The sequence below is a fragment of the Oreochromis aureus genome, linkage group 8, assembly GCF_013358895.1.
Source record: "Oreochromis aureus strain Israel breed Guangdong linkage group 8, ZZ_aureus, whole genome shotgun sequence".
Taxonomy (NCBI): domain Eukaryota; kingdom Metazoa; phylum Chordata; class Actinopteri; order Cichliformes; family Cichlidae; genus Oreochromis; species Oreochromis aureus.
The window spans coordinates 23,533,614-23,559,871 of NC_052949.1; the positions used below are offsets into that span (position 1 = coordinate 23,533,614).

Genomic DNA, 26,258 nt, shown 5'->3' on the forward strand with positions numbered 1-26,258 from the left:
GTGCTAACATCAGTATGCTAACATTGACATGCTAAAATCCTATGGATTAGCAGTGTTTTATGCCCAACATGTTAGTTTAAGTTGTTAAAATTTAAGGTGCATTTGCCACATTTCAGAACAATCATTGAAGCTTGACATTTGTTAAGTATATAACATCCGTTGTTTTTAAAGAGATTTTGTCTTTTCTTGTATAAAATTGCTATTAGCAGCAGGTAACATGTCTAGGAAACATGGGGGTAGAAATAGAGAATGTATTGTAGTATGCTTCTGTAAAGCAGCAGCTAAAAAGCGGGCAATAAAAAGTGCTTTGAGTTTTTGGATAGCAAAGAGTCTGCTGGCAGTGTTTGTAGACGTCAGTAGTGTGTTTCTGTTCCAACTTGATCAAAGCTGATTTTGTTGACTGAACTGTTCCATTATTGATGCAAGCAGAGTTGTGAACTAGGCTGACAGTTCTTTTGCCTTTGTTCAGCTCCAGGTAATCATGCACCACTGTGAAAGTATTTGAAATATGCAGTGTTGAGACAGCATAGGCCTGTTGAGCTTTGGTATTGGTTGTGGTGGTTGAGGAAGTGTGGATATATTGGAGTTTCTGATCATTATGATGGTTCTAAATGGTACAAAAAATGGTAGTTTGGTAGCATCACCTGGTAGCTTCACTGCTCTAGATGCTTTATACCAGGGGTGGGCAACTCCAGGCCTCAAGTGCCGGTGTCCTGCAGGTTTTAGATGTGTCCTTGATCCAACACAGCTGATTCAAATGGCTAAATGACCTCCTCAACATGTCTTGAAGTTCTCTAGAGGCCTAGTAATGAACTAATCATGTGATTCAGGTTGTTGACCCAGAGTGATATCTAAAACCTGCAGGACACCGGCACTCGAGGCCTGGAGTTCAGTGAGAATGCATTGTGTCCAGCTTTGTGTTGAAGATGAATCTGTACTTTTTGAGAAAATAAACATTACCAGAATACACAGAAACGTATTTATCCATGTTTCTGTAAGAGCAGCTGACATGATTGTCAAACAAACACTTACTGCTGGTGGTTTCAGGTGTGCTCAGTAAAGTATTTGGAACGACATCCAGGAGATGGAGAATATTTAAAAAGGAAACATGAAAACAAATTATTTAATTAACAAATTAATCAACAGCAAATTCACATTTTTTTCTATTACATAGCTGTGTAACAGAGAAAATAAGTGATTCATCCTACATGTGTTCAAAAAATGCAATTACTGAGTGTCATTTCAGGAAGTCACCATATGTTTGAGGAGAGCAAACGGAGGCAAAATGCAATGCCAATTTGGTCAAATGCAGCATGTTGATGTTAATGGCTTGTAATGCATCAAAATTAGAAATCCAGTATCTCAAATGATTATTATTTTTGGATTGAGTAAATTATTCTTCAAGCTGTATAAATACCGCGTGTCCCTCTCTTGTTAAGTACAGAAGAACCACAATCATGGGTAAGACTGCTGACTGGACAGTTCTCCAGGTGACAATCCTCAATCAGCTTTTAGCTTAGTTTTAGTTAACTATAATAACCTTGATTCAGTGCACAATGCCAATGATAACAGTATAACTGGATGGAAAAACAGGCAGTGGAACGCTATCAGTTATGAACCTGCCTCCTCAACATTACTGAAATAGTGTGGGAACATCTTGAAGAGAACGGAGAACCAAAGTACCCATTGTCTTCTATCTTCTTTGAATTTTTTGGATAGACACTTGATTAATAAAGGTGAGGTGGAAGTAATCATGGCAAAAAAACACGGAGAAAAAGTGAACAAGATGTTCTATTCAGAAATCATCAAGACAGAAGTGAAAGTTAATTGCTGGTGATATTTTCAAGAGATGATTGAAAGGTTTTGTGCTGAGACAACAGATAACATGTCCATATTTAAAACGAAATAATAGCAAATAGGATAGTTGCCAAATACAAGCTTGGAATAACAGAATTGGGATTTTGTGGCCCCGTGGGAAAGCAGCAAGAAAGGAAGAAAGGCGGAGGAGGATTTTTTGAAACTTGTCACTTCGGGCCTATTAATCCTCTGCTTTCATCCAAAAATAATTACAGTATGCTTTCCAGATGATTGATAATCTTGGCATAGAGCCTTTGTTCCTCCACAAACTGAGAGTGATTGAAGGGTGTGTGTGTCTCCATTATTGGGTACTGATGAGTCAATTAAGACTGGAGTCTGACCTATTCATTGCTTCACTGGGATCAATAACTAGTGCAGGGTAGCATAAGCCCAAAGCACATCATTACACATTTAGCACTCCAGTTTAGAAAGGAAAACAATGCAGCAGACTCTCAGAACATCATCGTTTCTGTAGCCGAAGCTGTGAGTCACCATACGTTTTCCCTCTCGGATTAGGTTTTGGTAAACATGCACATTTTTGCTGATGAAGAAGAGGAAGATGACAATGCTTATTAGCTGTTAGCGACTGCAAAGTTAACTTTTTACCATAATTCATGAAAACAAAGCAGGTTGCATGTTGAAAAAAAAGATGAACTGTTCCTGCAGCACTTGACTCACCTGCAAGCTCGTATTTTAGAACAAAAGAGGGAAAATAAGAAGAATCGCTCTGCCAATTGTGACCAAAAAAAAATCAAAAATCAATTCATGTAACAGAAACAAAATTGTCCTCTCTTCCAGAGATAAGCCACCTGTGTGACAGCCGTGCAATACATCATGAAACTTCATCCCTTCTCTCATCCATAGACTGATAAAAGATTTCCCATCAACAGCTTCATTATTTGTCCATCCACAAGTGATTTATATGATACAGGGTGGCTATTGACAAAAAAGCTGAATAGTAGGAATGATCAAGATTATCCATTAGCAGGTCATTTCATTTATTCTCACCATGACATTACCTCAGGGTGGGGGCCGTGATAAAATACTCAAACAGCAGAGGCTTACTGGATTTAATCTCTTCAAATATTGGCTCCTAAGGGCCCCAATGATCAATTACTTCTTAATGTTTTTTAGTTTTTTTCTGTGACCCCTCCATCTGTATGTAAATAATTTTTTCCACCTCTCTGCTTGGTTCCTGTAGATGGTCCGAGATATGTGTGAATATCCATGTACTCCTAAATAAATATATAGGTCACAAACCTGGGGTCATGTTAACAATCCATTAAAATTTGGGTTACGGCCGCTTCAAGGTCAGTTCAGTGATTTCTTGGTCAATTTGATTTGACAAAAAGCCTTTGAAACTGTGATGCTTACAACTGTGCTGTGTACTGTCAACATACAAAAAATACAGTATTACATCACATCTGACCTCTTCTTCAAGGTCAATAGATTGACCTGAAGGTGAGAATGATAATAATCCTATATGGAGCTATTTAAAGCTAGTCATCATCCAGGGGCTGATATATGGGAATTCTAAATACTCTCAATAAGGACCTCTTATGTCTTGCTTAAGAGCAAATAACTTCAAGCTTTTGTAAAATGTATTTTTTCTGCTTAAAATTCTGCTGCCTTTGTTTGTATTTGGCAACATTTAGGAAATGATAATAGTATATAGGAATAAAAAAATACCACATTATAACACGTAATCAAAGTAAATATCTTATCTGATTTTTACTGCACTACAAACTTCTTCAAGTAAGTTAAAAAAACAAACAAAGAAAACAAAATGAATATATTTAAAATATAATACTATTTTGCTAAAAGTAAATACAGCCTAGAGAGTGAGTTTTGTGTTCTTGGAGTTTTTTCAATTTCTAACTATATTAAACATGTTAAAACTGTATTCTTCATTCATTCCTTTACAGCACATGGGAAAAGCAATTGGCCGTAAGAGTACAACCACTTCCTGTGTAAGATTCTCGTTGCTTTCGTTTTCTAAGTAAAGATTTAGTATTGGAACATTGCAGATAAATATATTTTTGCAGATAAATATATTTAAACAGTGCTGGATCTGATTCTGTCTAATGAAATAAGTATTCAAAGTGTTTTGCATACTAAGTAGAAGAAGTGCACATTTACAGTATATTACATCAGGTTTCATAGTCACTGCATATGAATATTTTATTTTGAAAAGTCCTTCCTTGCAATGTATTGAGGACATTGACTAGGTTCATTTTCTTCACACAGAAATCTGTATATCATAGATACAGCAGAGTTACAAACACTCAGAGCTTATGCACGACAGCAGTGCCGTACAAGTCTCTAAATATTTGAAGAATCTGGATTATACGACAAAATCAACTTCAAAAATTTGCCTTCATTCTGCAGTTCTGGAAAATATCACAAAATAAGCCAGGTTTTAATCTGAGGTGATCTCCTCCAGATGTTGTGGCCTCACACTGCAAACTGTGGATCTAAATATTGTGCTGGAAGATGTTCCTCTTTTGCTGTAGCTTCAGCACATTAGCTTATATTTGTTTTTGATGGAGATCCTATAAATTTAATGGAATAACAAGAACCCTACCCCCACGCGGCTGTGCCTTTTGTTAGCCAGTATAGAAAGATCCCACAATTCATTATTTTCTTCCTCAGATGAACATGGTCAGATTCCCATGCCCTTAAGAGCAGAGTGAAGACGACACAAATAGCAGAAATACGCTGTGGATTTCTATTCAGCAGTGACTAGAGGGTTCATGTTGTCACCAAATCCCACTGCACACATTCTGAGAATAAACCCACTTTGAAGATGTTAATTTACTGCAAGTGGTTGGGCTGTTTGGAAGAATAAATGCCCCTCCGGAGCTCAATAAGGACATCATGGTCTCCTGCTGTGATGGATTGAGGAGTCCTCCAGGACATGCAAATAGCTTGACAAACACCAACTGGGAGGTAATGTAGCACTGACCCGCACCTGCCAGCTGCTCGTTGCTACACACTGCAAATATGCACATGTGTTTAACCGGAGACAGGTGGGGTGCTGTCGGGCACTCGTCTCGTGCGTTTACTCGTTGCCACAAACGGCTGCCTGACTCGCTCCTGGAAACACTTTATTGTGTGCCCCGGGTGCGAGTGGCTCATGTATAGCTGCCAGTGGAACAAAATGCTTCTGAGTGAAAAGCAATCCCGAGGGGAGTAAAGCGAATTAAAGAAAAAGACAGTGGTGGTCACGAAGGCTTCCCAGATTATTTTATTAACATGCAAGCACGTATGAAAATGTGAATTCCCATCTGGGAAGCCAACACGCCCAAGGAGACGGGACTCTGCAAAGTGTAATAAGAACAAAATGTGAATACTTTTTTATGTCTTTCAGAATGACAAGAACAAGTTTACTAGTTCTGAGACTGACTGGAATATATGTACGGACTTTTTAAAACTATAAATAATGGACTCGAGTTCAATTCGGCAAGATAAATGAAGCAGCAGATGCTTCAGTAAAATTAATATTTCATGTCTTTTTACATTATTTAATAAGGACAATGAGCTCAAACTGCTAGCAAGAGCGGAGAGCTGTGAAGGCAGATTTTTTTTTGTTTACTTGATGTGTGCCTAGTTAATATGAACCTTTTAAATATTCCAGCCCTTTAGACACCCTGAAATTGTTAACGAGCTCTGAGCATACTATAGGAGGCTGGTACGGGCACATTCTTGCATAACCGAGACCCCTCTGTGGTTTACCTTTGCATACTGTATGTGCAAGAAGTATTGAGGCCTGCAAGTTTGAATAAGGGCAGGTATTTCTGGAAGGAAGCTCATCAAAGTGAAAACTTCACAGCTACTGCTGGTTCTATAAAAAGAAAAGAATTAAATAAAAGTGTCCGGGGCTGCCAGCCGCCAGTATTCATGACACATAGAATTTCCACAAACTCTTGCACCACACATTTGAAAAAATGTTATACTGCTGTAATAGCATACAAGACATATGATGTACACAATATAAAAAGTGTGCTTCTGAAATAGGTCCGTGTATTCAGCTTCTCCAAGACACTGTGCTCTGAGATAAATGTGTCTGAAAGTGATTTTTAACATTAGTGATACTGGCTGGAAAAGCAAATTTAATTGGCAGTGGAACAGATGTAGAAATTACACACACAGTCTGAGACACAAAAACAATTAAACAGACGTTGGGTAGACAGAAAAAACAAAATCACCTCATGTTGGACTGAATGAAGACAAATGAGGTAAAACTAAAATTGATTTTAATTTAAATTAGAAGGCAGTGAGAGTAATGAGTCATGATGAGAAGCAGTTTGACCAGAACCGTTCAGTTCCTGAAATAATTTCCTACAATTAAAATTAGGCTGAAGTCAAGCCACCACTTTGTTTTTTCAGCAAAGATACACGTTACTGAAAGCTGCCAGCATATGGTTTCTTCAAAATGTCATCATGCCTGAAATACCTGCTTCAATCAATGGCAAAATATCCAATATCCACAAAATTAAACCTATTTGTTTTACTTGTTTACCTCTTACCTCCACTGGCTGATCAATAAACTTATGTCACAGAGTTTAGGCAGCTGTTATTTGTGTGCAGGTACATGGAAAAAAGGACATGTTGTGCCCATGGAAACAAATCAAACATTGCTGCTATGGGACCTTGTTAGAAATACACATTTATTTAAATAAATTCACTTTTATTTATATAACACCAAATCAGTTGCCTCAAGACTTTTCATATTGTAAGCTAAAGACTCTACAATAATATAGTGAAAACACAGAAAACCCCAAGAATCATACAACCTCCCTATGAGCAAGTGCTTTGGTGACAGTGGGAAGGAAAAACTCTCTTTTAACAGGAAGAAACCTGTGACAGAACCAGGCTCAGGGAGGGGCGGGGCCATCTGCTGCAACTGGTTGAAACAACCTACATAACTGTTTTAAGTAACTGAAGGCATCTCCTGATCTCCCATTTTCTTATTCAGGGATTTTCAGCGATGCATGGGTTATTCACATGGTAGAAATTTGTTTTTCTAGTATTTAGACTCATAAATATGAGTACAATCACATTCTAGTCCTGTCCTTACAAGTACAATCTAAATGAATGTACCCCTTGGGACTAAGGGTGCTGGCATAACATGTTCGTTATTTACAGCACAGAGCATAGAGACAAAATTGCATATAAGAAGGTGGGAACTAAGATATTTTTGTTACGTATCCTGATGTATTTCTGGGAGTTCCTACCTCTAGTTGCTTTATATAGGGAGGAGAATATTCAAATCAAGTGTACAAACTAATGTACTGTACTAATGTCTGCAATATATATATATATAACTATTTTTTCATATATTGCTGCTTCCTTTTAAGGCTGAATTAAAGCCGTTTAAAGATCAATTTTCTTTCTGTATCTTTTCTGTAATAGCAAGAAGATTCTAGTTTCAAGCACGTTTATGTGAGCTAGATAAACCTCTACTGAAATGCCAGTCCTTTTCCAAGTGACTGAATAAAATAAATGAACACTTACTCTGTGTCTAAATTTTGCACTTTCAATTTTGCATAATAACCTTTTGCTGCAAAATTATTTCCAGAGGTTCAAAGCTGGTTCAAGACTGGGTTCTGTAAGATATGAACCACAAGGGTCACTGTAACCTTAGAGAGTACCCAGTGACAAGCTGTTATACTATTAATTTTCTTAGTGTAGGCAAACTCACCCTCAGTGTGAACAAGACTTAGAGAGGTCATGCTCACTGTGTCTTTAGGAGTCCAGTTGTCCAGGCTGCATTAGGATTTTGAACAAGCAGACACTGATTGTTGTTCCGTTTATGCAGACAGTGGAAACCAGTGTTAATTTCCTCCTTCATGCTACATCACTGCCCTCGTGCTACTTTTACTATTTGAGTGCTTCATCTTGTTATGTTCTCATTAGTCATTTATGCAGAAGGAAAGGACATGAATCAGTTTCTACTCCCATTAAACTTTACAGCACGATCTCAGCCCAACACTGTTGGCTCTGATAGCCTCATACCTGTTTTCATCGGACCAGCTGTTCATTTCTGGAGCATGTCGCTATGAAACTTGCACCTTTGAAACAGATTACAATCATGATCCGAATACAAGGAAAACTGGTTATTATAATTATTAATAATTTCTTTTGTCTTATTCTGCTTGCTGATGTGGAAATGTAAAAAGGCTTTCCAATTAAGAGTGATGGAAAAGTGCATATATTATCACTCACTGATCAAGTCGACTCGTTATTCCAGGGGGGAGAGGAGAGACTTTTAATAATAATTAGAACCATTAATTTAAATGTGCTTAAACCACCAAGGATGGGGGAGCTATTTATGGAGAGCACTTTATAGCACTTGGAAGCTCTTGTTGTTGAAACTGAGAATAAAACTGTAATGCTCACAAACAGCAGAATTCACATAGAGCACCGACCGCAGGGACCTCTCAATCATAGTAATAGGAACGTAGTTTAAGACACATTTTGCACAGCTTAACCTGTTTGCTTATTTTCTACTCTGAGCTTTTTATTATTGGAAGTTACTTCACGAAAATGTGCGTGCTTATTACAACAAAAACCACGCAAACTCTTTCACTGTCTTTGCCCTCAGTAATTGAAAAGAAATCACAAAGTAGCAAACTCACGGCTCAACAATGACGAGCGAATGATGAAAAGCAGATTGGAAAAGATGAAAAACCCCTTCACACCTTGTATTACACTGCCACACTTCTTCTGAAACAGCAAAGACAGGTTTTTACAAAAGTGAAAGAGTTGGAATAATACATTAGAGACGTGATTCATCCGACAGGACCAGCCTGATGACTGGGGAGGGGCAGATATAAGCTGTCGGCCAGAGTTTGAGTCAGCCAACGTGCTCTGTAATTACAGCCCTCCTTTCACACCTGCACACCACAGAGGCACAAATAAGGAATGTAGAAAAGTAACAGAGAGAGAGGGTAGGATCTGCACAGCGCACACTCATTGAAAATTATATGTGTGTGCTATAGATCGTCTACAATCCTTTAAAAATTAGATTTGTGACAACCAGTTTAGAGTTAGGCATATCGCTGCCATACAAGACCATCCTTTCACTGTGTTTCAATTTTTAGAATAATTATAGTGGATGGCAATAATTGATGTTATGCAGAGTCACATAATAATTAGGTATTTTTCAAAATATTAGGTTTTTCTGTAGTTAGATTGGAGGCTACAAAGAACATGGTGTGCATCACAGTTCTCCAGACATTTGATCAGCATGTACTGGACAGATTATTTGTTCGCTGTGGGCTTTTAAATTTTGATGGGACTGATTCACTGGGAAAATGCGAACAGCCTGTGTTGAGCAAAAAAACATAAAACAAACAAACTACTGGTTTCCTCTTACTCAAACTCTTTATTAGACATTTTTTGGCATTGAGTCAACTCTGTAGTAAAATTATGCATAAAAATGCAGAAAGTGGAATATTTTTTCTTACCAATGATATAAGCAACAAAAAGTAAATATGTGTGAACTGAATTAGTGGTAAGCTTTTGTTGTGACACCACAGTGATTATGTAAGACATTCAAAGTCTTACAGTTTTAGCTTCAAATACTGCATCAAGCTGGGTCGCCTGCGATGCCCGATCCAACTATGTGTGGAAGATACAGGCCACTGAGCTCGCTTCCCTGGTGTCCTAGATGCCCAAGAGAAATGCTAGCGTGTTGCTGCACCACAGCAGAAGGGCCAAAATATGCCCGCCGCCATCCTCCACTTCAATGCCAACAAATACAGCTGGCTGCTACATACAGCTTTCGCAGGATGGTCGCTTGCTGGCTCTCTTCTACAATATCGTCAACTTGTTGGTGTAAAATGCCTTCGTCCTGTGACGAGAAGTCCACCCGGAATGAATGGCGGGCAAGCGACACAAGTGTAGGTTGTTTCTCAAGATGCTGGGCAAGGCACTCGTAGTTCTTCTCATTTGTGTCAGGGAATGCGTCCCTAGCGCGAGCGCGGCACGGAAAATGGTGAACCAAGTCCCCGGTATCTCTGTGTTTTCTGTACCATTGGCAGTAGGAGGACCAAGAAGAGGAAGAGGTGTCAGGGGTGCCCCGTGAAAAAACACTGTAAGATGCAAAAAGTGTGTGGACGGTGCAGCAAGTACATATGTAGAGGTTGTGCTGTGCTCTACTATTTCGCGTGTGCAAACCAGGTCTAGGTAGGGAGCAAGTGGTCTTGGGGAAAAAGAAGAACAAGAAGCTCGTGGTGGGTCAGAACGACACTCTAGGACACTGAGTGCAACCAAGAAAAAACGTGGAAAACAAGCTCACAGTGGGTCAAAAGGGTCCCCTTAGGACAGCGCGTGTAGCAGAGTCGGAATGAGTGAATTAAAGATACAGAGACGAAGGGGAAACACACACTCAAATACCAGTCTCCAGAATCAGTCTTCATCCATGTTTTAGGGTCTTGATATTGAGTTTATATAAACCAAAAGCAAATAAGGTCTTAAATATTCATACCCCTTTGCTCATTGCTCATATCAAAAATACCACAATGTAGAGTTTTGTCCCATTAAAGAACTTTGCTCTTAGATTGCAAGTTTACTTGTATTTCTTAGAGTTTCTAAAAGTATGGCAGAGTCCTCTTGCTATCAGGCCTCTTTCCTGTCCAACAAGTTTACATTTGGGAGACAGACATCTGTACTTAGACTTAAAACTTTCCATTTTGATAAGGCTTATAGTTAAGGCTTCTTCAGGTCAGCCTGAAGCAGCTGCTCCTATAGACTCACACTGCATGAGGACTTCCCTTGATGGCAGTGGCGGTCCTAGCCTATTTGGCGCCCTGGGCGACCACTCCCTCTGGCGCCCCCCCCCCCACACACACACACACACATATGAAGACAGAGAAAATATAGTATGCAAACGGCTACTAAACAGACATCATAATTCGTCATACAATGAGAACAGGACAAATCAACAAGTGACACTGACTAATTACTATTATATTAATATTATATTATTGTATATATTGTTTGGAGTTTAGTCTGTTACTGTAACTATTTTTACCATTTCTTCTTGGAGGAGCTGTAACCCACATAATTAAGAAAGTATTGTGAAAGTTTTAGGATACATGACCTGCCATTATCCAATGGCACATCTGCTTACCTGTATCTTTTGCTTGTTTCTCCTTGTAGGAGCCATAATTAAAAATTGAATTTTAATGATCACTGGGTTTTCATTTGTTTGGTTGCTATGGTGATGTGTAACAGGAGTCACGTGGGTGCTAGCGGTGACATTAAGAGGGCGTTGTCAGTCTGTCATTCACTGGTTTGATTTTGACAGAGAGCAGGGCTGGATAGCCGTAGTTTTTGTTGACCGCAGCACAACGAGTTTCCCCTTGTTGCATTAGAGCCTGTGATGTTTTAAGAGTTTGAATCGCGAGCCGATCACATTGCTCTGTAAACTTTTCAAGCACTTTAATAAACAAGCAAGCAATTCCACCTCTCGCATTATTATGTAAAGTTGACAGCGCGTCAGGCAAATAGGCAGGCTCAGTCCCGGCCTCTAGCGACTGTGGAAGTCGCTACACTCCTCTTCTTTTCTCTTTTTAAACTTTAAAAACGGGTTGTGTGTGAGACTTTAAATCAACAAAATATAAAATATACATTTTAAATTGTTATTGATCCCTTTACCCCGAGTCCTAAAGTGTATATTTATTTTCTTACTCTTAAATATTTATTGTTCGTTTACTTGCACTGCTGTAACTGGAGCCTCGTCGTCTCGTCTCTCTATATACTGAACTGTATGTAGCGGAGATGACAATAAAGTTTACTTTGACTTCAGCAGCGAGCAGGCGCACCGAGGGCTCTCGCGCTCACTTTTCGTGTATTGATTGATTGATTGATTGATTATGCTTTATTCATCCCGAGGGAAATATAGAAAAACATCGGTGCAAATTATAAGTCTTTATCATAATGTCTGATGTTTTCGTGTTTGTTGGTTTGTTTTTATTTTGTTTTATTTTGCGAGTTGGTTATTAGATGCTGCTCCAGCCAGCCAGAGAATCCCCCGCCGCCCCGCCCTGTCCTCCCTGTGCCGCAAGCAGCAGGTGCACCTCGCAGACGGAGGGCGCCCTTACTCCCAGCAAATGGGCGATAGAAAACCGATCGGTGCCTATGTCATTCCCAATATGCGCTGGCATGATGTCGGGGCAGCATGAGTACGAGCAATTTTTTTTTTTTTTTTTTTTGCCGATGCCCGTGATGCCGCCCCCCACCACGATGCCGCCCCGGGCAACCGCCCGTGTCGCCCGTATCTAAAACCGCTACTGCTTGATGGACAGGATGTCTTCTTCACTGACCTCTTTTCACTGCCCTTTTCTTTTCTTTTTTACTGCATCTCATTAATTTTTGTCTTCTCTTTCCTAGAGTTCGTCTCTCTGTGTTCTCCATTTTGCTCTTCTCCTTCCACTGGCAGATGGCTATCCCTCCTTGAACCTACCTACTTTTCCTGGTGGTATTTTCCTCTGAGTTTTTCCTTCCCACTGTCACCAAATGCTTGCTCAGAGGAAATTTTCTAATTGTTGGGGTTTTCATTCTAATACTGTAGGGTCCTCACAGTTTCAAGTACACTGAAGGGGCTGTTGTTGTTAATTTTTGCAGTTAATTGATAAAATAAATTGAAGAAAACTGAACAGAAGAAAGTAGAAATAACCATTTAACATAAACCAGTGACACACTCTGCCTGATCAACCCTGGCAGGGCCTCCTTGGACGATGGTGTCTAGTGATAATGGCCGAAACACCCATTGAATACAAGGTCCACTACTGATGATGTGTCCTAAAATTTTAATATTAAAATCTAGATCAGATTTCTAATCCCTAAACCTAACCAAGGAATGTAAAAAGAGACTAAAAAATTGCAGCATAACTTGTGATAAAAGACCAAAACACCCCGTGAAGTTGAGGCACACAACGATGCAGCGTGCTGGTAAAGTTTCCGGGCTGCTTTTCCTCATAGTATCCATCCCTCAAGACTTTCTCCATTTGAAGCAATGCATTATCAGGGATTGTAACATCGTCCTTTTATTGAATCAGAATAATTGTTGCTATATGACTAAATTTGAATTGAACAGAAGACGGGAGATGGGATTAACAGTAAAACATATCTGCTAAGTTGAGAGGAAAGTAAGTGCACTGTTCTAAGGGAAATATCACAAAATTACGTGGTAAGCATTTCTCACTGATGGTGACAGATCCAGAAATCTGCTGCTGGAATGGTCTGTCTGTGGAGCTAAGAAAGCAAAACCCTTAATTAAAGGTGTTTCTTCACCACCTGCCACAGGGACTTTGTTAAAAAAACAGTTTCACTTTAACACGAAGGGAAACTTTTTATTAGAAACAGCAGTGCAGTCAGCAAATAGATCAAATACCCAGAATCGTGTACCATTTAAATTATATTTGGGATGTGTTTTGTAGGTAACAATGTATGGGTAATTAGCATTTAATAATATTTCATCCACGGTGTCAAAACAGTGACTCTCCATCCTAAATGTAATTTTGCAGATGAGGACAAAGTCACAGGAAGATCAACCTGAGGAGGAAGGTCGTGAGCGGACAATGATTGTGTTAGAATGGTCAAAAGTTCCTGCCTTCTCATCCACATCCAAATGCCTCAGGACGTTACACTAGAACTTGATGTTGACAGTCTGATCATCCAGGATGAATTCATGCTGCACGGCCATGAAAAGAAACTAGCAAATTAACGAAGAGCACCTGAATACAACATGTACAGAGTTCAGGTGGTATAAGTGGTTAGGACAAGAGTAATCCAAACCTTAAAAGTGATTCGCTTTTATTATTTAGAAAGCTGTGTAATCTGTGTTCCTGTTTGAATAATGGGCTGCCCCAAAAATAAACACACAGTAATGCCACTCCAATATACCACAGGTTGTGGCTTATATAATATCATTAAGTAAAGTTTGGTTATTTTGTCTCAAGTCTTGTGTTTATACAGGACATTCCTGTTACTTGGCAAGAAATGTGTTTATTTGTAGCAAAAGAGTGGGAATAAAGTCTAAATCCCAACAGCTTTGCGGGCGTTTGCCAGTACATTATTTATAGTGGGTGTAATGTACCCAGTGCCTGGTGTCCACATCACTTGTGATTACCCTTAAGGCTCCAAGGCAGTGAATACTGCACAAACAGACAACATGTACAGTTTAACATTGTGTGCCTTGATTCTCAGCTTTGCTCACTCTCTCCCACCATCCAGTCCTGCTCTCTGTAAATCTATCATCAGCCTTCACAGATCTCTACTTTGATTTGATTCTTGTGCCCTTACACCATTACACTCTACCTCTGCCCTTTCCCCCATTGCTTTCTCCTTTTTTATTATCTACTTCTTTCCATTCCCCATGTAACTGACCTCCACAGACCTCTCCTTTATTACTCTCATGCTTCTTGAATCTGGAAAACCATTGTTTTAAATGAACAATGATTTTGCCCTTGGTTACTTCATGTAAAGTTGGGATGTCAAAGAGACTGACTTTCCACATTAAACCTCTGTGTTGTTTCACCTCGTTTTAAAACAGCACTACTAAGAGGCATGGATTATCCATGAGTAACTGATGCTGCCATAAAATACACAGTACTTACTGCAATCAGTTGTTCTGTGATACTACATTTGCTGTTAACCAGTGCTACAGCAGTTTGAGGCATAGATATGAAGCCAGATTGTTTTAAACAAAAACAAAAGATAAGCAAAAGCACACAAAACAAACACAAAAACACAACAAACCACTCGAGGAAAATATGGAAGTCCACATACTTTGAATACAAATCATCCCCAGAACAAAATATAAAGAACCCATCAAACACTGTTGACTTTCTCTAAAACTGAAATCCTGTTTTAAAGTTCAGCAAGGTTGCCTAAACTCTTTCTGTTTGTCTTTATGCGCCGGATAAGACAAATAACACAGTCAAACTGGTTAATGGGACTTTTTTTCTAGAACAGTAATACAAATGTTATTAAAACCCAAAGTTCATTTATATTTGTTTTATTGTAATCGTCTCTATGTGGATAAAAAACAAATAGCAACATATTTAGATCTGATTTCACCTCTTCAATAACATAACACAATTAGTGCATATGAATGGGTTGGTACTTGTATAGTGCCTTTTACTACGAGCCATCCACTTACTCCATGCAATTTGGACTTTGGCATCCTGCCCATAAACACTTTAATATGAAAACCACATTGTCATTAAATGAGTAATTACATCTGATGGGCAGATTAATGCATAATGCAGTCATGTGAGTTGATGTCGGGTGTCAAATTTTGATTTACTGCCAACGTGAAAAGGGGTGAGTATAGATGGAGTAATGTTTTTCAGATGGCAGATAATGTAAATTCCAATACATCTTTTTAAGCGATATTACAGAATACATTTGTTACACGTTATCATGAATTAACTTATTTGCTTCCTGGGGAAATTTAGCTACCAAGACATCACTTTTGACAACTTCACTCTCAATGATGGAGACAGATTGTAAGAAAGAAAGGACAGGAAAGAACATGAGAAATTATTAACAATGGTAGAGACTACTCAGATAGTAACAGAATTTTTCATGTGGAAGACGCTTCTTTCAATCGCTCCCTTGTCCACCAGGGGTGGCCCCAACAAATTGCTCTGCATATTTCATTTGGCAGTTTTGATTTTGATTTTTCACATCAAACCCATCCGGACTCAAACCCCAAATCCCTATGTTCTCAAACTGGTAACCTTTTGTGTGTTAGGTGTCAGTCATTCTAGAGGTAAAATAGGATGGTAACCTCCATGTGACCAGGAAAATAGTGGTTTACTGTTGGGAACCAATGGCAACCGTTTACCCAGAGGCTTGGCGTACAGCAACTTCAGCCTCTGGTTGTTGGTCCCAAGATGATTACATAGGTCACATGGGAGGTACCTTGTCTCCAAACTATGTCCGTCAGACTCAAACTGATTTGCAAATAACTGCCATCTAATATCTAAATGTAGTGACACTACCAACATTTTATGGTCAGTTGGAGTCGGTCTGCGCTGATGAACCCAGTTCATTTGCTATATCAAGTTAGAATACGCCATGATGGATCACACAAACATGAGTTACTGAAGTTTGTGGTGCAAACTTACTGCAAATTGTGTTAAATTAAATACTGAAAAGCTTTTTTTGTCCAATATATGTGCTGCTAGCATACATAAAGCATACTTCAACTTCTCCAGGCCCTCTTCTACCTCTTTTCTGCAATGTCATCTGCAATCATCATAGTCCATGGAGACTCCTGCCTAACCTTATCAGCCAACCTGTCCATCATCAAAAAAGGTAGGGGATCAGAGTTGATGCCTGATGTAATCTCATCCCCCCATCTTGACTCCATCTGTATCTCCCACTGCACACCTTTCTTTCTCTTCATGAAGCCAAGCTTGTTGATCATTTCCTATCTTCTTAACCTAACTTCAGCAAATCCTTCTCATAGCTTCATGCTTCATAGATTTTATCCCCTTGCAATTAATATAGTTCTGCACATTTCATTTGTTCTTGAAAACTGTACCACTACTCCATTCGTCAGGTTTCATCTCACCCTAACCAATCTGGTTAAAAGGTCTCCTAGGTATCTCCATAGCCCCTACATGTATGTCATTAAGACAAACCACCTTTTCACTAATGGAGTAGCTGCATCTGTTTCTAAATGCGTAAATTAGAAGTTTGTTACATGTAGATTTGACCCAGTCTTTGACTGGGAGTTGTGCCCGATGTGTGGATTCTGAATGGTCTGCCAGTGTGGAGCTGACTGTGGTACAGCACTACCTGATGTACACGACAGCAAATTGGATGTAAGTGCCAACCTGACCCCTTCAAACTTCAGTCAAAAATTGATAACAGACTGTCTCCACGTCTTATTCCACTCTTGAGGCACTAAAGTTGATTTAAAGATGGCAGCTGACAGTTAGTGGTCTAAGATGCGATGCCTATCATTGAAGACAGCCTTTGAAAGGCAGTTGCACAGTGGACCCCAACTGTTGTTTTCCAGAGTGTAACTTTAGGGTTTTGGTTTGAACAAGTGTAGTAAACTCACAAAGTACAGTGGAAAGGACAAAAGTTCCAACATTATCTTCTAATCCAGTGCAGAGTCATAATTCATCACTGAACATCATTTTCATCCATTGATTCATGGCCCACAATCACGTCTCTCTAAGCCCACTGTAAACATGTTTTGTTCTGTTTAGGCGTTTGAGCTGGTTTTCATTTGGCTTTTGTGGATATACTCTAAATCTTATTTCATTCAGCCCATTTCTTACAAAAATCTCTCCTGTTTCAACCCATTTTTTTTCATTTACTTTGTCTTTACTTTTCTATTTACCATATTTACTGCTTGCAGTTTTGCACCACGATTTTTGACAACATCTTCTCTCTACTCATGTTGTATCATTTATAACCTTTCGATTTTGTTGTCTCACTATGTGTTGGATTCTTTCTTGAAGGAGTCTGTTGTTGGGATCATGATTCCTTTCAATCTGTCAGGAGCAGCAACTTGTTAAGGTCTGCAACAACTCTATTTAGAATCAAGCAGACATTTGTTTTAAAAATGCAAATTACAAGTTGTTTCCATAATTTTTTACTTGACCTGGCTTTGACTTTATTTTTAATGAGGTGCTAGTGCTGCTATTGTAGAAAACATCATCCAGTTATAGCAGTTCCACATTATTGTGTCATGTTAGGTGGATTAATTTTATATGCTTTTACAAAACCTCTCAAGTTTTCTATTCATATATTGCACATGCCTCAGTTCTTCCAAAGATGATAACAAATGACATATAAGAGCTTTCATGCAGATCTTGGATATTTAGACCCTCAGAGCTTAAATGTCAAATCGGATCTTCCTAGTGTAAAAAATCATTATACCATACTGACTTGTATGTAGACATCATAGTAAATGTAACCATACTTGACAACTGCATTACCAATCCACTTTTTCAGGGTTTTTTTTCACTCTGTCAGAGTATAAATACATAAAGCCAACACAGTTTCACCCCACAATTTAAACATAAAAACAGCAGTCACAATTAAGCCTAATGTTGGCATTTTATTATTATTTTTAAATAAATTCTTTGGGGTAGAAAGGGTGCTTTGGACATGGCTCACCACTAAGAGACCCCAGGGCAGATCCAAGACATGCTGGAGAGTTTAGCTCTCTTAGGTGACTCAGGAATGCCTCAAATGAGCTGGAGGAATTGGCCGAGCAGCAGGAGGTCTGCTTATCCAGGTCTGGGTCTGTCCCATGATCCAGACCTGGATAAGCATCAGAAAATGAGAGAGGCAAACATATCTTAATTATTGCTCTATAAATAATTAAGACAAGTACTCGTATAAGATGTTCAAACTTTTCTCTGATACTGAATATATTCCACAGTCAGTTAATTTTGCCATTTTTGCTGGAATAGTTAAAAGAATTCGTCTGAGATCTGTTGTCCAGCACCAGCTTTCCTTCCTGTAATTGAGCCAGGTTGATCTATTATATTGACAGGAGAAAGCTAGCGTGGGAACTTGGTGAACAGCAAGAACTCCAATCCCTTTGTCTATTCACAATCGGGCTTAGCTGCATGCTAGATTTACTCAAATCTTTGCTGATCAATTGCACAGTTTCACAGCTGAGGCCGTGGAGTTTGACAAATGCCTGTACTGGATAGTTGTGCAGTTTCAGTTCACCATCAGCTTTTCCCATTTCTTCTCTGAACATTGTAGATATAGAGCCTGTGGCTTTATCTCACCGATGCTTATCTTACACTCTCTGTCTACACATAGGCTTTTTCAAACTGTTTCACTAATGAAAATTAATGTGACAGGAACATGTGAGAGATGCAGGATAATGCAACCTTACTTAAAGGCACATTTTATAATCAAATATTCTAAATGTAACCAAAGACAACAGGAAGAGAGAACAGTGTTTAACTGTGAGTGATGGTTAACGATGTCATCTGTCACACTACTGACTACTATGATAAGCTCAAGCTCAAGTGGTTAAAAAAACAGATGGCCTGTGATCACCCAGTTAGCAGTTTGGTATTTTTTTATAAAGTGCTTATAAGATACAGTGACTGTTATGTTATTGAGCATAAGCACTGGGGATTTTTTTTAAATAGAGGTGTCTAATCAACCTACGGATACCAGTAATTACACACTAAACAGCTCAAAAACCTATTGAAGTATAAAAAATGATTACAGCTGATAAATGTCGGCTTTAGCAAACTTTAAATAATTAAAACAGGTTAAATCATTCATTGCTACGTGTCAAAGCTTTTATCTTCATGCTGAAAGCGTGGAATAAAGCTCCCTCTGTTCTTTTTCTCTCACCCACTCTGTTTGCACAGTTGTGAAGAGCAGCTAGCCCTAGTTACATGCACGTTATGTTTGCACCACACAATAGATCTAAAGTGGAGAATGGAAAATGCTACATTAATCACATGTAAATCATGCCCCGTTCTCCCTGCTGCAATCACCAAGCTTAACAAGTTTTGAGCTGAAAACCCTGCACTGTCACTTACAGCTATAGTGCTGTGTCCCATCCGATGATTCACATCATCAAACAAATATTAAATTTTGTTTTAAAATGATGATTTCATTTATTAAGGAGAAAAATAGCTATCCAAACCTACCTGGTACTATTAATAAAAATTAAGGTTTTAGAGTGTCTCAGCCAAAGTCTAGACTCAAATCCATTTGAGATATTTGGCACGACCTTAAACAGGCTGCCCATGCTCAAGACCTCTTCAGTGTGGCTGAATTAAAACAGTTCAGCAAAGAAGAGTGGGCCAGAATTCCTCCAGAGTGATGTGAAAGACTCATTATCGGTTATCGTAAACGTTTGATTGCAGTTCTTGCTGCCAAGGGTGGCACAACCAGTTATTAGGTTTAGGGGATAAAATTAGAATTTTATGTTTAGTTTTTCACACAGGGCCAGGTTGGTTTGGATATCTGTTTTGATGAAATCATCTATAACAACATTTTTTTTTTACTCAGGTTATCAAATTTGTTTGATCTGAAACATCTACATATGACAAATATGCAAAAAAACAACCAAAAAACTAAAGAAATCAGGAAGGTAAATATTTATAAGCCGTTGCTACCTGGCAAAGACTAACACTCATACCTATCATCTTACCAGCCTAGAAAAAAAATTATATCATCATGGATACCTTTATTCTCTCAGTTGTCTCCAGCTGTGAAAACTGCTTTGTTTTATTCTGGCCAAAGGCTGAGCCAATCCACCTTTTTAGAGGAAGCTCATTTCTTCCACTTGTATCCAAGATCTTATTTTTTCAGTCACTACCCAAAGTATATGATCATAATTGAGGCTAGGAGAATAGATCCATCTGTTAAATCAACAGTTGAAAGCCTTATCGAAGTCCACAAAAACATGTAAAGTGGTGGGGCAAAATCAAACATATCTCTGAATATCCCTGATAAAATAAAGAGTTGGTTTAGTGTTTCATGACCAGAACTAAAACTACACTGGTCCTCCTGGATCTGAGTTTCAACTCACAGATAAACTGTCCAATCCGTCCCAGTTTCCCTGGGAGACAAAGATGATACCACCGGTGTTGGAACACTACAGCTCAGCTACAGAAGTCTGAAATCTTCAACTCTGCCAATCTAGGGCACCGTCATCGACATCCAAAGGAGTCAGCCAAGACAGTCCCGCAACATCGAGAGTTTTGAGAAACTCAGGGTCAACCTCACCAACCCCAAGGTACCTGCCACCAGTCAGCTCTTTAAAACTACCTCATTGACCTCACCCCCGGTGATGGATGAGTCATCCCCTTCATCCAGAGGCTCTACTTCCATAACAGATGATGTGTCAGCGGGATTGAGGAGAACCTCAAAGTATTCCTCTCACCACCTGTCAGTGTCTTCGGTTGTGGTCAGCAAAATGCCGCCTATATAACAGTCTCCCTCCCAAGTTACATGAGAGTTTGCCAGCATTACTTTAATGCCAGCCAAAAGTCTTTCTACATGCTCACTAAATAGTGAGTTGTTACTTTTTCTTACCAACTTTTTTTTTGTTATACTTGCTTTTCCTGCTGTCAAAATGTCTCTGAACCACCCAGAGGAAAATCCAGTCTCTACACCATTCCTCTGCTTTACATTACATACTTCAGCTAGTCTGATAGGAGGCCACAGTCTCCAATCAAGGACTCAATTTTCAATTAAAAACAGAGCTGAAATGAGGTACCTCTGAAACCACCTGAATGACAATGTGCTGAAAGGTATTATGGACTTATGTCCAATGACAGTGACAAAACTTTGCTTACCTTAGTCTTAAAGTGTTATTATAAAGCAACTAGTCTTAAGTGGGATTGTATTCTAGTGATTTCAAATTTGCTGAAAGACGTTATAATCCCAAGTCTGCACCCAGAATCCAGAATAATCCAGATACCTGAGTCCATGTGCAGCACCTGGGTTGTGTCTGGGTAGGAAACAACATTTTAGATACGTACAAATATGAGCTCTACTGGACGTGGTACGTTTCTAACCGCTTGCTCACATTAAAAAGTAAGTAAGCATAAATGTCCTGTTCTGGTTTGTAAGGTTCTTTCATCTGGGAAACAACTTATAACACATTTAATACACTTTTGCCACAACTAAAGATCTTTGGGTAAATCAATAACCAGCCCATCGACAGTATATTAAAGCCCCACTGCATTACAAAAAATAAAAATAAAATCTGCTTTCTTTCTAAAAGAAAGAATTCTGAGTTTTTTGAGACTTTGATGCTTGTTTTTCATTAGTGTTATATTATTGTATCTTGAGCCTTAGTTCTTTGTTCCGTTTATTGACATTGGTATTCTTCTCAGAAGGATACAAGGGGAAACCCAAAGCAATCACAGGAAATGACACAAAATAAACCCCAAGTTATGTATCTTAAGTTCTTGTCTCTGCATATAGTCACTCAATGTCTCAATTACTTCCTGTTTCATTGTGGTACCCTCTTGTCCCTTTGTCATGGTCCTGGGTCGTGTGACCCAGTGTTCTGAGTTTCTTGATGTTTTTGTTATTCATTTGAGTCTAGTTTCATTTCAGTTTATCTAGTTACATTCTGTCATGCCTAGGTTACAGTTTTAGTTCATGATTTATCAAGCTTCCCATTTGTCTCATCCCTGTGTTAAGTTTTGCATGTCAGCTTGTCATGTTAAGTCTACGTGTGTTTATCTGTCATGTTTCATGTCAAAGTTTTGTTTGTTTGTTAAGCTAAAAATGACAGCCTCAACACGGCATTTAATCTGTTATTAGACTCAACTGCACTCAAAAAAGTAAAATTTGGGGGTTATTGCATTTACATGACTCCAACATGTAATTTGAGCACAATGAATTTATGTTTCTAAGGTGAACCTAATAAAATCATATAAGATCTACATGAAATTTACCAACTTAACACCTCTTAAATTTATTCTTGTTGATATGACATGATAAAATCTAATAAGAGTGGTTAGCTGCCTTAAAGACTCGCGATATCACAAGATCACGTGAGATTTTAAACAACAGGAGGCAGGAAAGCACATGGTTTGCTTCGCGGTCATCTTGGAAAGGTAAGAGTGAATCTGTCTTCATCCATCCAGATGAAAATACTTTTTGCGCAAAGATATCATTAGTTTGTCTATTCTTTTCAGTGATATTTATTCACATTTGGGTTTTTTTTGTTTGTTTTTTAAAAATCTGTCTGTTTATGCCATTTTCGCTAGCTAGCACGTTAGTACAACAATATAGCACAATGTCAAGCTAGCACAAGTATAAAAGCCTAATATGAAAGACATAGCTACTTGAAATGTAGATATTGTTTATAACTTAACCTCTGCAAATACGCTAGTTGGGCTTTACCACAGAAACTGTTATGATAAATACAAATTTTATGTATGGGTTGTTTAAATATATAAGTTTGTAAGTTGCAATTGCTGCACAGTAGTTTACTTAACAATTGATGTATGTTTTTAGTACACTGAGGAGGAAAAACTAAACATGAACTGATATTTTTTCTGTTTTTTAATTTTTTTTTAATTAAAATATTTGTCTACTTAATAAACTTAGAGACTTGCAGTGCCCTCCTGTTAAGATAACACATGTTTAATTGTGAAATGGTATTTTAGGTAAGGTGATCATAATTTGAAATTTGTGGGACTGATTTATCTAATCTGTTTCAGGACGCAGCTGCCATCCAACCCCATAAGTGACCGTTGATGAAAGGGATCATTGGCCATCATCAAGTTAGTGATATATATATATATATATATATACATATACATATACATATATATATATATATATATATGTACAGTGGCTTGCAAAAGTATTCGGCCCCCTTGAACTTTTCCACATTTTGTCACATTACAGCCACAAACATGAATCAATTTTATTGGAATTCCAGGTGAAAGACCAATACAAAGTGGTGTACACGTGAGAAGTGGAATGAAAATCATACATGATTCCAAACATTTTTTACAAATAAATAACTGCAAAGTGGGGTGTGCGTAATTATTCAGCCCCCTGAGTCAATACTTAGTAGAACCACCTTTTGCTGCAATTACAGCTGCCAGTCTTTTAGGGTATGTCTCTACCAGCTTTGTACATCTAGAGACTGAAATTCTTGCCCATTCTTCTTTGCTGCTTTATAAGAAAGCCCTCCGCAAAGCCAGAACATCTTACTATTCGTCACTGATTGAAGAAAATAAGAACAACCCCAGGTTTCTCTTCAGCACTGTAGCCAGGCTGACAAACAGTCAGAGCTCTACTGAGCCAACAATCCCTTTTACGTTAACTAGTAATGACTTCATGAACTTCTTCACAAATAAAATTTTTATCATTAGAGAAAAAATTACCAATAATCATCCCACAGATGTAATATTATCTACAGCTACTTTTAGTACCATCGATGTTAAGTTAGACTCTTTTTCTCCAATTGATCTTTCTGAGTTAACTTCAATAATTAATTCCTCCAAATCATCAACGTGTCTTTTAGACCCCATTCCTACAAAACTGCTCAAAGAAGTCCTGCCATTAATTAATTCTTCAATCTTAAATATGATCAACCTATCTCCAATAATCGGCCATTGACAGGGGATTTCTTTAAATCACCCTGCCGTTCTTTCTTTAGCTAAGACTCCTGAGTTAGAAAACACAAACACTGCAGTTCTTTCACTCGCGAGGACAGTCACAGAGCGCTCGCACAGGAGACACTCATGGACTCGCACTTTGTCACCGTCTGCGTTTCTTTATTTATACAAGATGTTTCTGTGTGTGTGTGTGTGTGTGTGTGTGAAGGTAACAACTTCATTCAGAGCAGCGGGTTTTTCCCTTCTCTACTCGTAAAAGAGCTGAGCTCTTCTCTACATCTAAATGTTCTTAAGAAACAGGAAGCGGTTAGTAGCTGCATAAGTTCATCACACAAGTTAGAGGTGAAAAGTCATGTAGAAATCTGCTTAAACACAAATAATGAAAGGATACATTTCATGTTAGCTGATCACAAAATACACGATTTTCCTTTGACAGCTATGTACCACAGGCCTTCAAGGTGGCTGTAGTTAAACCTTTACTTAAAAAGCCATCTCTAGACCCAGCTGTCTTAGCTAATTATAGGCCAATCTCCAACCTTCCTTTCATATCAAAAATCCTTGAAAGAGTAGTTGTCAAACAGCTAACAGATCATCTGCAGAGGAATGGCTTATTTGAAGCGTTTCAGTCAGGTTTCAGAGCTCATCACAGCACAGAAACAGCTTTAGTGAAGGTTACAAATGATCTTCTTATGGCCTCTGACAGTGGACTCAGCTCTGTGCTTGTCCTGCTAGACCTTAGTGCAGCGTTCGATACTGTTGACCATAATATCCTATTAGAGCGATTAGAACATGCTGTAGGTATTACAGGTACTGCGCTGCAGTGGTTTGCATCATATCTATCTATTAAACTCCAATTTGTACATGTAAATGGAGAGTCCTCTTCACACACTAAGGTCAATTATGGAGTTCCACAGGGTTCAGTGCTAGGACCAATTCTATTTACATTGTACATGCTTCCCTTAGGCAGCATCATTAGAAGACATAGCATAAATTTTCACTGCTATGCAGATGACACGCAGCTCTATCTATCCATGAAGCCAGGTAACACACACCAATTAGTTAAACTGCAGGAATGTCTTAAAGACATAAAGACCTGGATGGCCGCTAACTTTCTGCTTCTTAATTCAGATAAAACTGAGGTTATTGTACTCGGCCCTGAAAATCTTAGCAATATGGTATCTAAGCAGATTCTTACTCTGGATGGCATTACCTTGGCCTCCAGTAACGCTGTGAGGAACCTTGAGTCATTTTGACCAGGACATGTCCTTCAACGCACATATTAAACAAATATGTAAGACTGCTTTCTTCCATTTGTGCAACATCTCTAAAATTAGAAATATCCTGTCTCAGAGTGACGCTGAAAAACTAGTTTATGCATTTATTACTTCCAGGCTGGACTACTGTAATTCTTTATTATCAGGATGTCCTAAAAACTCGCTGAAAAGTCTTCAGCTGATCCAAAATGCTGCAGCAAGAGTCCTGACAGGGACTAGAAAGAGAGAGCATATTTCTCCTGTTTTGGCTTCCTTCATTGGCTTCCTGTTAAATCCAGAATTGAATTCAAAATCCTGCTCCTCACATACAAGGTCTTAAATAATCAGGCCCCATCTTATCTTAATGACCTTGTAGTACCATATCACCCTATTAGAGCACTTAAGCTCTCGCTCTGCAGGCCTACTTGTTGTTCCTAGAGTATTTAAAAGTAGAATGGGAGGAGAGCCTTCAGTTTTCAGGCCCCTCTTCTGTGGAACCAGCTTCCAGTTTGGATTCGGAGACAGACACTATCTCTACTTTCAAGATTAGGCTTAAAACTTTCCTTTTGCTAAAGCATATAGTTAGGGCTGGAACAGGTGACCCTGAATCCTCCCTTAGTTATGCTGCAATAGACGTGGCTGCCGGGATTCCCATGATGCATTGAGTTTTTCCTTTCCAGTCACCTTTCTCACTCACTATGTGTTAATAGACCTCTCTGCATCGAATCATATCTGTTATTATTCTCTGTCTCTCTTCCACAGCATGTCTTTATCCTGTTTTCCTTCTTCACCCCAACCGGTCGCAGCAGATGGCCCCGCCCCTCCCTGAGCCTGGTTCTGCCGGAGGTTTCTTCCTGTTAAAGGGAGTTTTTCCTTCCCACTGTCGCCAAAGTGCTTGCTCATAGGGGTCATATGATTGTTGGGTTTTCTCTGTATTTATTATTGTGCGATCTACTGTACAATATAAAGCGCCTTGAGGCGACTTTTGTTGTGATTTGGTGCTATATAAATAAAATTGAATTGAATTGAA

General features: G+C 38.8%; 1 long non-coding RNA gene across 1 annotated transcript; it reads left to right on the plus strand.

Moving 5' to 3' along the window:
* Positions 1-22,417: 22,417 nt before the first annotated feature.
* LOC120441360 lies at positions 22,418-26,022 on the plus strand. The gene is made up of 3 exons (XR_005614015.1): positions 22,418-22,457; positions 23,067-23,129; positions 25,991-26,022. It is a non-coding gene; the product is annotated as an uncharacterized LOC120441360 (long non-coding RNA).
* The last annotated feature ends 236 nt before the right edge of the window (positions 26,023-26,258 follow it).